Here is a 7031-nt window from a genome sequence, read left to right as displayed (position 1 = left end):
ATCCTTGAAATGCAAGGAAGGAGGCACCGCCAGGCTGCGGGGAATGTTGTATAAGCGGCGAGGTCATCAAGGGTCGAGTGGAAAACAAATGTCAGCATATCGAACTATCAGAGTGCCGTGCCCCTCAAGACGGTGACGACCAGGGAATGCCGCACCTTCCTGTCTTCTCTTCTTCGCAAATGTGCAGCTGTATTTATGGATTTCGCTGTCCTTACTGTGTTTCCTTAGCCTTCTCTCTTTGAACGCCTCTTGCTTCATTACCAGGGATTCTTCCCGTTCAACTCAGATTCTGAGTCTTTCCTCTCCTCATAACATGTCCTAAATAACGCATTCGTCTTCCTTTCTTATTTGCAGCAATTCGCTTCTCGTTCATTCTTCTTAGCACTGCTTCATTTGATATTCTCTGTCCCAAAAAATGCACAAAACTCTTTGCTAGCGCCACTTCTGAAATACCTCAAGTTTTTTTCTGTCTATTTATTTACTTCAGAAGAACATAGGAACATAAGAAAAATAACTCCACTTAATTGCAGAGGAGCTGCAAGAAACTCCATCAGACTTAATGCTTACATGTGAAGTCCCTGTATGAAACACACCTATTTCCATCTATCATCCTTATTCATGAATTCCTCTAATCTTCTTTTAAAGCTCACCAGTGACTCAGCACTAACAGCCTCATTACTGAGTCTATTCCATTCATCTGTTTGAGAACCAATTTCTTTCTCTTTTTTTTTTTTTAATCTAACTTTTCAAGCTTGAGCCCATTATTTCTTTTTCTAGCCTGATTTATGTCAATGTTGTTATATTCCCTACACTACTTAATTAAAGACCTCTATCACGTTGCCTCTTGATCTACACCTCTCTAAGGAATGTTAAGTTTCAAAGCTTCAGTCTCCTTTCGTAAGAATACTCTTCATCCCCTGCATCCTTTAGCAGTTTTTCTCTATACTGATTCTAACAGACCTCTGTCCTTCCTGTAACATGGAGACCAGAACTGCACAACATAATCTAGGTGAAGTCTGACCAGCGCCAAATATATCAGTCCGGAACTTGTACTTTTAACACTGGTAAAAATGACCCCTAATAAACGATTTGCTTTATTTCAGGTCTCTGTGCATTGTTTTCTCTTTCCAAGGTTGTTATCCACACCTATAACGGCACAAGCCATGCACAAGTTTTAACTTTTCTCTTGTTGCCGTTGATAAGTGTCTGTTACTTACTGTATTTCTCCTCTTCTGAAAGGCACTTTTTGCTTCATAAGTTGTCCTTTTAATTTCTTCGTGTCATCTACCAAGAACAAGCATCAAGCTTTTAAAACATAATTCGCTGAGCTGAAGAGCAAATGCAGCAGAGTGAACCACGTAGAGATGATAAGGCTCATATATTTTGAGTTGTTTCTTGAACACAACTACAACTTCCATTATGTTACTAACGATACATTTTTATCTGAAGGAGAGATGCGCTTAAGTGGACCAAGTACAGGGTCGTATATTTTCACTTATTTCTTTGAAATACCGAGAATTCCCATCACGCCTTAAGTGTAGATTACCAAAAGGTCTTCGAAGGAAGGCAAGTATGGTCGTATCATTCAGGTCTACGCGATAAAGTGGCGGCAGTTGATGACCCGTCACGGCAGGGCACTGTTCCATAACACTATAGACTAGATCTGCCATACCTCAGGTCAATTACAAACCAGTAAATCACCACGACATGTGAATCCAGGGCCAGTAACTTTCTGAATGGTATGGCTTCTCATCAAGCCTCATGAAAGGTCTGGTGCAAATGTACATGTTGTTTCAAAGGCCACCATACAGTAACGCGGGTGATTTAGTTAAAACTTTTCAAGGCTTGTAGTTTTATTATTTGTTCACTAATTTCTTTAATGTTGCCTCAGGTGCAGCAACAAGCGTCATACTGTCATCATCATCATCATCAGTCAGTAGGCTGATGAACGAGAGTAAGGAAATATTGATGGCACTGCAAGGATGATTAGGTGGAGTGAATACAGAGAGGTGAAGGGTAAGAATGGTAAAAATTATAACAGGAAATGTAATGCACGTAGAAAGGGAAGAGTTATAAATAATTTAAAACCTGCGTCAAGGGAAGCGAAGGAGTGAGTGGGGGAACCATTAGGCAGGTCACGTGAGCTGAGGAAGAAGACAACGAGCGGGTAATGAAAGGTGATGTGGGACTTAGTGGGAGGTAAGGAAGGAGTGTAGGGTGGGATGAAGTGATGCAATGTTGTGAATGAGTGCAGAGGGAAGTGTAGTGGCGGTGGGTGGATGGGAGAGGGAAAGAGAGGAGAGAGACGAGAAGGGGATTGTTTACACCACGCCATGTAACGCACGTAGGGGGATGGTTGTAAATGACATGTTTAAGAAAGCGTCAAGCTACAATGCCAGTGGATCAGAGGTGTGAGGGAGAGGCAAGGCGATCTGAGGAAAGACGGTGCTTTGTAAGGTTTGCTGGGAGGGAATGGTGGATGGCGGAATGTGGTGTAGCAGTGTGCTGGGTAGTGTGCTTGCTGGTGGTGGTGGTGGTGGTGGTGGTAGTGGATGAAGAAGGGAAAGAATTAAGTTAATGATAAAAATTATAATCATAGAATCTGGCTCCTCAAACACATTCTGCTCTCGGGTCTCCCACTCAGCCTTTGTCAAGTAGACAGAGATCTCGCGACGGTGTGGAGGATGCTGATTATGCATTGTAGTGAACTTTTTTTTCAGAAGGGTTCAGGATGGTAGTTGTCTATTGTACTGAGATAGTCTTCTGTGTGGCGCTTATGACCCAAGGCGTCCTCCTAACAAGTGTGTATGGCACCACCTCTGTGCTGCTCATGAAGGACAATAAAAACAAAGATTCACACCATTTACCGACACACACACACACACACACACACACACACACACACACACACACACACACACACACACACACACACACACACACACACACACAAAGCTATATGTCTATCTCGTTAAAACATGTCTTGGGTGCAATGACGGCGAATTCAGGTAGACACAGACAGGCACACCGGCGGAGAGACGACAGTGGCACTGTCACGAGGAAAGGACACCGAACCTGACAGTGACACAACTAAGGATGGTTAGTTTTCCTTGCCAATGATGGAAAATATAAATAAATAAATAAATAAAATGTCTTTGAAACACATTAAAAATTATAACTAAGCTATGGCGGACGCGAAGCCTCTGGTGCAGGAGTGGCCGGCGGGACGGACAAGCGGCGGTGAACAGGACGCACGGGATGAGAGGACGGCGATTATGAAAGACACGCTGAATATCTATAATCACTCTCATCGCCTTTGGTTTTCTTATTTAAATATTCTTCTCTGTTTCTCGAATATTACAACTTGAGAAATTAAAACAATTACTAAAACTTTATTTTTATGTAGGAGGGACACCGGCAAAGGACAACAAAAATAAAAAAAAGTCATAGGAAGGTGGAAATACATAAGCATGCAGGGAATTCCAGAGTTTACTAGAGAAAGGGATGAATGGTTGAGAATAAGAGAGGTGGACAGAATAGGGGTGAGAGAAAGAAGAAAGTCTTGTGCAGCGAGGCCGCGGAAGGAGGGGAGGCATGCAGTTAGCAAGATCAGAAAAGGAGTTCCCACGAAAATAGCGGTAGAAGACAGCTAGAGATAATACATTGCGCCAATGAGAAAGGAACTGAAGACAGTCAGTTAGAGGAGAGGAGTTCATAAGACGAAAAGCTTTTGATTCCACCCTGTCTAAAAGAGCAGTATGAGAGGAACCCTCCCCCATTACATGTGAAGGATACTTCATACATGGACGAATAAGCCCCATGTAAAGAGTTAGCAGCTAGGTGAGAGGGGTTAGAAAAACTGGCGGAGAAGTCTCAGAACACCTAACATCATAGAAGCTATTTTAATTAGAGATGTGTTGTGAAATTTCCAGTATAGATTATAAGTAAAGGACAGACCGAGGATGTTCAGTGTAGAAGACAGGGACAGTTGAGTGTCACTGAAAATGAAGGGATAGTTGTCTGGAAGGTTGTGTCCAGTTGATAGATGGAGGAGTTGAATTTTTGAGGCATCGAACGATACCAAATTTGCTCTGCCCCAACCAGAAATTTTAGAAAGATCAGAAACCAGGCGTTCTGTGGCTTGTCTGCCTGGACTGTTTACTTCCTGAAGGGCTGGACGTCTATGAAAAGACGTGGAAAATTGCAGGGTAGTATCATCAGCGTAGGAATGGATAGGACGAGAAGTTTGGTTTAGAAGATCATTGACGAATAATAGAAAAAGAGTAGGTGACAGGACAGAATCCTGGGGAATTTCACTGTTCATAGATTTAGGAGAAGAACAGTGACCGTCTACCACAGCAGCAATAGAACAGTCAGAAAAGAAACTTGAGATGAAGTTGCAGAGAGAAGGATAGGAGCCGTAGGAGGGTAGTCTGGATATCAAAGTTTTGTGCCAGACTATCAAAAGCTTTTGATATGTCCAAGGCAACAGCAAAAGTTTCACCAAAATCTCTAAAAAGGGATTTATTGTTCATATGACTTAAAGGACCGACATCTAGTATTACGTGACGTGTGTGTGTGTGTGTGTGTGTGTGTGTGTGTGTGTGTGTGTGACGTTGAGAGAGAGAGAGAGAGAGAGAGAGAAAGAGAGAGAGAGAGAGAGAGAGAGAGAGAGAGAGAGAGAGAGAGAGAGAGAGAGAGAGAGAGAGAGAGAGAGAGAGAGAGAGAGAGAGAGAGAGAGTAAAGAATGAGTCTAGACTGCTTTAATAATGCAGAATTAAGATTTGTAAAAAAAGCTCTCTCTCTCTCTCTCTCTCTCTCTCTCTCTCTCTCTCTCTCTCTCTCTCTCTCTCTCTCTCTCTCTCTCTCTCTCTCTCTCCCCATGTCGCATCACGTCATCCTTCCCTTGTTACAGAAGTGACATTGGTTTGTGGCAGTAATGTATCAGAGTATTGCAGAGAGTGTAGGGGCCTCTCGTTATTCTCTATAAGACTTCGCTACTCACTGCTCGTCACGTAATACTACATGTCGCTCCTTTAACTCATATGAACAATAAATCCCTTCTTGGAGATTTTGGTGAAACTTTTACTGTTACCTTGGACATATCAAAAGCTTTTGATAGAGTCTGGCACAAAACTTTGATATCCACACTACCCTCCTACAGCTTCTATCCTTCTCTCTGCGACTTCATCTCAAGTTGTCATTAAAGTTCCAGGACTGGTGTCCTAAAAGATGAATTTCAAACCCAAGCCACAAACCACCATATTTCCCCTTCAAAGTAATCCTTCTGGAGTATACAACTGCGCTCCCCAACCCTCTACAGTCACTAATCTTTTTCTTACGTGCTTTTAAAATCATGTCCTCTGTTGCAGGTCGTTTAACAATGAGCGCTGAACAGCGAACAAACTTGAAGTTTTTGGTGCAGTTGGGGAAAACGCCGTCAGAAGCACTGGGTATGCTGCAAAAAGTGTACGGGGATGAGACAATGTCACGCTCACGTGTTTTTGAGTGGTGCAAGAGGTTCAAAGAGGGCCGGGAGGACGTGGAAGATGACCCCAGGAGTGGAAGACCCTCAACGAGCAGGAATGAGGCCAATGTTGAGCGTGTCAAGCAGATGGTGCGTGACGATCGTCGGTTGACTGTTCGAAAGATCGCAGATGAGCTTGGCATGAACCACAACAGCGTGTGGAAGATTATCACTGAAGATCTGGGCATGCGGAAAGTCTGTGCGAAGATGGTGCCGAGACTCCTGAACGATGACCAGAAGGGACGACGCATGCAGGTGTGTCAGGACATCCTCGAGCGTCTGGAAACTGAACCAGACTTGCTCAGGAGAGTCATCACCGGCGATGAGTCCTGGGTATTTGAGTACGACCCGGAGACCAAACGCCAGAGCCTTCAATGGAAGAGTCCGGCGTCGCCACGGCCGAAGAAAGCAAGGCAGTCCAGGTCCAGCTTCAAGGTCATGTTGATCGCTTTCTTCGATGTGAGGGGCATCGTCCACTGCGAGTTCTTGCCACAGGGCCAGACAGTCAACCAACATGTGTACAAAGAAGTACTGCGGCGTCTGCTTCGTGCAGTGCGCGAGAAGAGGCGGGAGTTGTGGCAGGGCAACTCGTGGCTGCTTCACCACGACAATGCGCCTGCTCACAATGCCCTGAGCATCAGAGAGTTCTTGGCCAAGAAGAACATCGCCGTGCTGGAGCAACCGCCCTACTCACCTGACCTCGCTCCGTGCGACTTCTTCCTCTTCCCCAAGCTCAAGGAGGTCATGAAGGGGACCCGTTTTGATGATGCGGACGACATCAAAAAGGCCGTGACGACGGAGCTGAGGAGCATCCCGCAAGAATCCTTCCAGCAGTGCATGCAAGCCTGGCAGAGAAGGATGGACAAGTGCATGCGGTGCCAGGGGGATTACTTCGAAGGAGAAAACCTATAGTTTGTAGCCTGGATGTGAAATAAAACTTGTGTGGCACCAGTCCTGGAACTTTAATGACACACCTCGTACTACTACTACCACTACTACTACTACTACTACTACTACTACTACTACTACCACTACTACTACTACTACTACTACTACTACAACTACTGGTGGTGTTGGTTGTGCTACTACTACTGCTGCTGGTGCTATTTTCCTTGGCAGTCCTATTTCACGTTGGTAATTGTCCTAAAAATGAGTGGTGAGCATAATGTGTCATAAATATGCTCGTATATTAAAATCACGGGATGAATTTTGCTTATAACCATTTCTGTTTGCCTGTCTGTCTGTCTGTCTGTCTGTCTGTCTGTCTGTCTGTCTATCTACTTATCTATCTATCTTCCTGTCTCTAAATTCCTATGTATGTATGTCAATTTATCTATTTACCTATTTATTATCTATTTACTATCTATCTATGTATCTATCTATCTATATACCCATCTCTCGCAGCACAAGCCTCCCATAACGTTAGGGGCGAAGAAGATGCTAAAATCAATGATCGTTATCGACCTTATAGTCAATACCTTCCATCTCTTCATCCTCTTCCTCT

This window comes from Scylla paramamosain, unplaced genomic scaffold (genome assembly GCF_035594125.1).
Source record: "Scylla paramamosain isolate STU-SP2022 unplaced genomic scaffold, ASM3559412v1 Contig24, whole genome shotgun sequence".
Taxonomy (NCBI): domain Eukaryota; kingdom Metazoa; phylum Arthropoda; class Malacostraca; order Decapoda; family Portunidae; genus Scylla; species Scylla paramamosain.
Note: the sequence above shows the minus strand (reverse complement) of the source record.